This window comes from Populus trichocarpa, chromosome 12, assembly GCF_000002775.5.
Source record: "Populus trichocarpa isolate Nisqually-1 chromosome 12, P.trichocarpa_v4.1, whole genome shotgun sequence".
Classification (NCBI taxonomy): domain Eukaryota; kingdom Viridiplantae; phylum Streptophyta; class Magnoliopsida; order Malpighiales; family Salicaceae; genus Populus; species Populus trichocarpa.
Genome location: NC_037296.2, coordinates 4,050,908 through 4,059,965, shown reverse-complemented (window position 1 = coordinate 4,059,965; position 9,058 = coordinate 4,050,908).

Genomic DNA, 9,058 nt, shown 5'->3' with positions numbered 1-9,058 from the left:
TCAGACTCTCAGTCAGATTGGGATGCTTGACATTGTCAGTTTCCGAATCAAATCAGGAGATCTTTTTTACCAACTAGATTGCGGTCAGATTCTGTTCTTCAAAACGAATTTATCTCACTTTGAACCCTTCATAAAAGTTGTATTCCTATACGTTTAGATGAATTTGGGTTTTTGAATCGCCTAATTTTGATATCAGAAGCTCAAGATATTATCGTTTGAAGGTCTAGCATGTAAGTAGAGAATCCTATCGCGAGAAGGGTTCTAGCCCGAGTTCGCAAGTCTGATTCGAGGGATTACGGACCGGTTTGAAGGACTTTTTTTAGACCAAGGACTGAATTGAAAAGTGCTAAAATAAGGGATTTAATTGAAGATGAAATTAGAAGGAAATGGGCTGGTTTTTAAGAAGTTGAAGAGGGGGACTGGATCATCAGAAAATGACAGGAATTCTACCACGCCGGATAAGAAAATACGACTTTGCAGCATGGTACTGTTCATTTGTGTTTTGAACATTACCCCTCCCCGTCTGAAATTCTTTCCTTTTCTCTATACAACCCTCCCCGTCTGCAATTCTTTCCTTTTCTCTGCACAACTATTCCCGCTGGTTTCCATGATTCTCTCGCCTGATTTTTGAGCTGCATATCATGTTTTTTTCCTACCTCAATCTAAAGGAAACAGTTGGTGCCTCACAGTGCCAGCTGTGGAAGGACAGAAAGGAGTCGCACCATCCTCTAATCACTAAAAAATAATCACTGGAATCATCAGAATATCAATCAGAATATTCTGGTTTTCTAATGTGCTTTATCTGATTGTAAGACACCCGAAATTGTATCCTAGATTAGTGTATTTTGTTTCCTAAATAGAGCTACATTTAGGCTATATAAACCTCCGTTGCTGACCTAAAAAAAAGAAAAAAGAAGGGGACGAGAAAGGAAAACAAAGAGAGAAGAAAAATGAGAGAGAGGTAGACAACACTAGGCAGAGAAAAAAAACATAAAGAAAGAAGAGAGAACAGGGGAGAGGAAAGAGGTGGAGATTAGAAAGGAACAACGGAAAAGACTAAGTTTTCTTAAGATCATCGAGAGCCAAAGCAAGCAGGGACTGCCTTTCGGTCTTTGCTCCATTTTCTGCAAACAAGATCTGCAGAACAGGGGAGAACAAAAGAGCTAAAACCAGTAGAGAGAGAGGGACGAAGATGTAGAGATAAAATCAGCAGACGGACGCCAATAGAGAATAGAGGAAAAAGGGCTAAAAACAGACAAGAATATTGATAGACCAGCCAGCATGCCTTCAACATTATTGTCGTTCCTTCATTTCCGCCTCCAGGTTTGTCTCCCCAGCTCTTTGCATGCATTTTCAGTTGTGTTTGTATTGTTCAAGTGAATTATAATTCACTTGAATAGTAACTGTGCATACATGCATGAGGAAACTCACGTGTGCCTTTTGTTTACCCAGCCGGGTCACTGGTTTAGGCAAGTGACCCGGCTAGGCCTGCTGTGTTCAGCCCAGCCATATGGGCCGAGCTGGACCCAGCCAAAAAAAAAAATTGTTTTCTTGTGTGTTGCATTCGGCCAATACCCTAATATATTTTGAACATTTCTCTTAAAAAAACAAATATTCGAAGTTTAAAAGAAAACGTGTTTTAGCATGGATTTCTTAAACACAAAAATTATTTTCTTGAATTTGGATTTTGCAACATGTTTGTAAATTCCAAAGGGTGTTTGCCAATATTCAAAAAATATAAAAATCTTATTTTTGAGGAATTCATCTTTATTCACCATTAATAGTTGGATAAAGAAATCCCAAAATGGTTAATATCCAAAATATTATTCAGAATAATTTTTTTATTCACTATTAATATTTGGATAAAGAAATCTCAAAGGGGTTAATATCCAAAATATTATTGGGAATAATTTGCTATTATTCACTATTAATATTTCGATAAAAAAAAAACCCCAAGTGGTTATTATCCAAAATATTTTTCTAGGTATAATAAGTCATTATCCTTTAATAATGTAAGGACAAAGAAACATATGAAAGGTGAACGTCCAAAATATTGTTGAGGGTAATACAACATGTTTATTTTTAACATAAGGGTAGATTCATGCCCAAAATGTTATTTAGAACAATTTAATTGCACATCTTTAAAAGAAACCTTGATTATAATTGGGGACATTTCAATTTTTGCTCAACGGTTTATGAGTCATGAAAGTATGAAATACTAAGGCAAAAATGGGCTTTTAAAGCACCTTGAATTTCCTTAGATTTCTAAACTTAGTTTTTTTGTTTCTTTTTTCTTTGCGATTTACGAGTCGTGAACATTTAAAATACCAAGGGAAAAATGAGCTTTTAAGCGCATTGAATCTCTTTAGATTTCTATCTTAACTATCTCTTAATTCATAGGTTATAAATTTAGTTCAAATCAAACACATATCTCTTTGGCACTCTATAGACATATCTAAAGGTATGATCGATAATGAACAAGGGTTCTTTCTTTTAGACTTTGAGCCCAAGTTTTTTTTTCATCATAGTAAACCTATCATAGGGAAACTGATGGGATTAGAAAACACCAACACCATATCAATTATAAGGCAAACCAAACACCAAGCAGCTTACCTTAGGTAGGGCGTACTAGGGGTGCTAAAACCTTCCTTTTACGCAACGAGTCCTTTGCCTTAGAATCTCTGAAAGACCAATTAGGTTTTCTAGTGACCATAATACTAGGTGGCGACTCCCTTACTCACAAAACAAAAACCCTGACTTCATTCCCCGCTTCGGGAAGGGTTGTCGCGACGTCGCGCTCTCACGAGGGTGCGACATAACATATCCAAAGTCTTAACTACACCAAAATATCCTATTAAACCACTTCATGAGCTTCTCTTACAAGCAATTCACACAACAAATATCTAGGCACACACAATCTCTTATCTTTAAAAAAATTCATCATGCCTTACGAATGCTTACATTGTCCATATACTTGACCAAAGTCGTCATCATCATATATAATTGTGTCTCATGTTCAAATCCTAAAAGTTTAATGTTCAAGGTATTAAGAAGAACATACCTTTAAGACAATGCATCCACAACAAAAATGCTCTAATACATATACCTGAGACATCACACTCAATCTCATTTTTTTTTTTTTTTGTAAAGTCAGGTAAAGCAAATAATGAGGCCAAAATCAACCTTTCTTTTAACAAGTTAAAAACATTTTCTTGATCATCATCCCATTTAAATCCAATTGTTTTCTTTACAATTTCAGTCAATGGTGCAGTTAGAGTACTAAAATCTTTGATAAATCTTCTATAAGAACTAGCTAAACTATGAAAACTTCTTACCTCACTTATCATCTTAGGTGTAGGCCATTCTTGAATAGCCTTAATCTTTACCTCATCCATCTCAATCTTTTTTAAACTAACAACATAACCTAAGAACATAATTCTTTCCATGCAAAAATCATAATTAATTAGATTAGATTAACCTATAATCTTTCCTTTCTAAGTATTTCAAGAACTTATCTTAAATTATTAATATGCTCATTTAATCATTTGTTATAAATCAAGAAATCATCAAAATAATCAATAACAAATTTTCTAATGAAAGATCTCAACACATGATTCATTAACCTCATGAATGCACTAGGGGCATTAGTCAAACTAAAAGGCATCAATAACCATTCATACAATTCATATTTAGTTTTGGATGTTGCCTTCCATTCATCTTCTTCTTTCATTCTAATTCGATGATAACCACTTTCAAATCAATTTTAGATAACATAAAAGAACCATGCAACTCGTCAAGTATACCATATAATTTAGGGATAAAATATATATACTTTACTATAATGTTGTTAATGGCTCTACAATCAACGCATATATGCCAAGTATTATCCTTTTTAGGAACAAGTAACAATAGAACTGCACAGGGACTAATACTTTCTTAAATGTATCTTTTCAACGTCAACTCTTCTACTTTCCTTTGAAACTCTTTAGTCTCTTTGAGATTACTTTTATAGGCTGACTAATTTTGAATTGATGCTACTAGCACGGAATCAATTTGATCTCAATCCCTTAAATTGGTGGCAAACTACTAAGGATCTTTTCAGGAAAGATATCATCAAATTCTTACAAAAGAACTTTAGCAACAATAGGAATACAAGAATTCAAATAATCAGAATTAAAATATGCCTCTTTATAAAAAAGTAAAATCATAGGCATATTAGACTAATATGCACGAGTAAGGTCACTTTGTTTTGTACAAAAACTAAGGTGTTTCCCTAATTTTTCTACACACTTTTTTTTCTCACCCTTACTTTATTCTCTCCACTCTCAACCTTCCCCATGTTTTTTTTTTTGCTGAAATCTTTAAACCTATTTCTAATTGTCGAAACTTCCCTCTTAATTGTTTCACACTTATGGCTTAACTTATTTTCACTCGGCCTTACAACAATATTTTTTCAAAAAAAATTATTCAGCTTCCTTAGTTTTCTTAAACTTCAATTAATCCTCATACACTTGCCTTGGTGTTAATGGAGCAAATGTATAAATCTTTCTCCATAGTATACTTATTTCTAAACCCATCATATTTGGTCTTCTTATCAAACTACCAAGGTCTTCTTAACAAGAGGTGTGTAGCATACATAGGACTAACATCACATACAACCTTATTCTTAAATCTTTCTATTATGAATGAAACCAAAATCTGTTTAGTCACCTTAATTTCTCCATATTTATTTAATCATTTAAGCTTATATGGTTTAACATGCTTAAATGTAATTAGGTTCAACTTTCTAACCAAAATTGAGCTAGTAATATTAGTACAACTATCATTATCAATCATCATACTACATATCTTATTATCAATGAAGCACCTAGTATGAAAGATATTCTCCTTTTATTACTTTACATTCTCTCATAAACCTGAACACTCAAAGATCTTCTTATAATCATGGATTCTCTTTGCGCAACATACTCCATGTCACTACAGTCATCAAGTTTTGACATCCCCTCTAAATCATCCTCACTAGTCGATTCCACCTCACCATCATCTTTTATAAACATAATTCTCTTATTTGGACATTCACGTGCATAATGCCCAAACCCTTGACATAAAAAATACCTAATCTTTTGTTTATGCTTTAGCTTAACAGTTTTTTTTTCTTTTTTTCCTACAAAGCCATAACTTACTTCCTAATAAAGAAAGGTTTAGCTACTTTAGGTGTAGTAATTGGTTTCACCTATGCATTACTCTCTCTCCTAAAATTTGACTTCCAGCCCGAAAAGAAACTCAAATATCTACCAGGTTTTATACTACCCTTTCTCCTCAATTATTTCTTCACTTTTACAGCCATGTATACCATATCCTCAATCTCCATATATTGTTGCAATTCTACCACATTAGCAATATCTTTGTTTAATCCATTAAAAACCTAGCCATTATGGCTCCTCTATTCCTAGAAATATTAGCTCTAATCATAATTAATTTCATCTCCTTAAGGTACTCATCCACACTCCTAGAACCCTAAGATAAGGTTTGCAATTTATTATAGATCTCTTTATATTAATGAGTAGGTACAAACCCTTTCCTCATAATTATCTTCATCTTCTCTCAAGTTTCTTTTAGCCTTTCCCTATTACTTCTTCTACTTGTAACAAGCTGATCCCACCCTAATTGTATAATTAGTGAATTCAATCACAAGCAATGTAACCTTTTTTTTCTTTTGAATACCTATGGCAATAAAACATAAACTCTATTTTCTTTTCTCAATCCAAGTAAGCCTCCTAATTACTCTTTCCCTGAAACCCTGAAATTTTGAGTTTAATACCACTCGAATTATTATCTAAACCATGACCGGTCTCCCATTCTTCTCCTAGGTCATGACTTATACGCATGACTTTATTAAATTCAAAATTTTCTACCATAATCAACTACATCTTCCTCCTCCTCTTCTTTAGAATTATCACTCACACTCTTATCATTCATTGTAGCCTTAATAATATGCATTTCAACTTCCTTTTCCTTACGACTACAAATCTTTTAACTACTAATTATCTTACTAAACATACTGATTAACACCTCCATCATAACCTCTATTCTATCCTGCCTTTACTCTACCATTCTAGCCTTTTTTTTGTTCAACACTTTTAAAAAACATTGTTATACCTGAAATAAAGGTTAGTAGTAAAGAATATTTTTTCTCACAAAAAGCTCATATATTTACTTTCACAGTAAAATCCATTCCTCTCGTGTCTCACATAATTTATTAGGTTTTTCACTCTAATAGTCTTACTATGCTTTTTACAACTTTATTCTTATATTTTGGTTCTTAAAAGTAACTTAGCAACTTATCAAACAATTAACTAAACTATGCAATGACTTATTTTATGTTTAAAGACTCAAGAATAAAAAAAACACTCAAACTTCTTAAAACAAATCTTGAGGATAAACTTATGACTAACAATTTAAATTTATGTGAATATGATGAAAACAAAGATATGAGATAAAAGCAAGAATTATTATTAAGAAACTTTGAAAACTATAGAATTTAAGAAAATAAAATAAAAAATGATGCAAGAAATAAAGAAACTAAAACAAAGATGCAAGATAATTCTATTCTACCTAAATTTACAAGAAATCAATCAAGATCACTAAGAATTTCCAAGATAAGTGTTGGTTAAACCCTAATTCATGCAAGATCCAAAATTTCTGAATTTCTTCTCCAAGAATTCTTTCAAGATTGTGATTTTGATTCTTCTTTCTTTTATTCCTTTTATATATATGTGTGTGTGTGTGTGTGTGCACGCGTGCGTTGAATTTCTCAAGTAAAAAAGATGAACACAAATTGTTGTTTTGTATGTATTTTTTCGGCAACTTTAATACTTGTCCCTATCAAAATCGATTTTATTCTTCCTTTTTAAATAAAAAAATTAAACATGCAACCAAGATTAATCAAGAATTAATATTTTCTTCCTTTTTTTGTATTAGTCTAAACCCTAGAGAGAAAGAAACTAAGAAAAACAAGAAAACAATCCATAGATATGGCAAGATCTAAAGAAAACCCAAGAATTACTCATAACAATAAAAATTAAAAAGATATAACATGAAATTAGTCATGCTCGGATACCAAACTAATGTAGAATTTTCCCTTAGATTGCTAATTTGATGTTTGAAGAAAAAATTTGCAACTTGACCTAACAACCTTGCCTTAAAGAACCAAAGTTGTATGCAATTGATCACCCCCACCCTTTGCCTATAACGAGATATGAATGAGAAATATAAATCACAACGAAGTTGATCAATCCTTCAAAGAGTTTGCAACTTTAATGAAGAACTTAATATGAGAATCATTCAACCACACAAAGAGAAACAAAACACATAATATGAAACAACTTTAGAGAAAATTTCATAAACCCTATAATAATGTTAACAATTGGTTTATATAGTAGAAAACTAACTCTAACTTAGCTTAGTGGACCCAAACTTGATAAATAAACCTTAACACATTAAAAGGCCAAAATAACTAAAATAACAAGATAAAACCTAACCCAAATAAACCCTTAAATGCCACGGACCCTAAAATAAATTAAAAGATAAATAAATAATAGCCTAACTAATTAAAACAAGACCATAGTTGAATTTTATAATCTGCTTGCAGATATGAAACTCAACTTCAAACAAATAACTCTTCCTTTCTCTCGTCTTAAAGAATTAGATGGTCTACCATATATCACTAGAAATATGTGGATGTCTACTTTTCAATACAACTAAAATCAAATCAAAATTAATTTTGTATCTCTAGTTGTGGCTAAAAAAACAAAAAGAGGTCAAAGATGACAAATTTGAATCTTCTTATTCTAATCCTTCTGTAATGTCTGAATGCTCCCCTACAAGCCTTTCTTGATCAATTTAATCAAGGCTTGTTCTTAATTCTTTGATATTCTCTCGAAGTCTACTTTAACACATGTATCTTAAAGAAGTCTATTGATTGTCTCCTTAAACGTCTTTGCTCTAAGTCTTGTGATTGGACTCAATGAAACCTTAAAATAGATCTCTTGGTTTTAAAGTTAGGACTGTGTCATTGGTTGGTTTAATTTTGTTGGAAAAAATAGTCAAAGTTAGTGTCAAAGTGTTTTTCTTGACAAAATGAGTGTCATTGTGGTGTTTCTAAGATTTTATATCATTTGAAAAAGTAGGATCAAGGTTGGGAGGGTTTGTTTCGGGTTGATCTTGTGTTTTTTTATCCAATTTAGTTTTTTTACTAAAGGGATTGTTTTTTTAGGTCATATGAGTGTTTTTTATGTGAAAATTGAGAAATTTTATGATACTCAAGTTATAGCTGGTGACTTGATATTAGTTAAAACTTGGTTTCATTTATTAGTATGCCATGTCATTAAAAATCCATGTTGGCAACATAAAAAAAATCACCATAAAGAAAAACATCATCGTCAATCTCTTCTCTTTCAACAACCCTCTCCTTTACTACCCATCTTTTCATCCTCAATAGCTCTTTTCCAAACTAGATACATTGTTGAGGAACCACCACCTCTCCAGCAAAATCCTAATTTTTATTTTGTTTTTTTCTACTCTCATTGACAAAACTTGTCGGTTAAAACTCAAAAGAATTGTTGAACACTTGAGTCTTCACTTCTCTAATTGTGTTTTCCCATATTTTAAAATCAAAATTCATGGAATAGAGATTCTATTGCCCTTTTTGGAAGGATTTTTCTTTTGGTTGTTAGAGGAGAGATTCTAATTCCCTTTTTTGGAAGGATTGAAGTAAGAAATTCACCATTATGTTTTTCTTGTACATGTATATGACTAATTAACAGCTTTATTAGTGATGAATTAAGTTATTTATGTTGAAATGCATTTTTTATTTATAAAGAACAAATGATGGCTGATAAAAACATGCATCATTTGTTCCTTCATGTGGATGTTTTGAAGCCTGAGCAAGATAAATCTCTATATTTTCTTTGCGGACTTTATCCATATATGTTAGGAATTCACCATTTTTCTTTAAGTCCAAAGCTAGATAGTGTTGAGTTTTTCAAGGTTACAAATT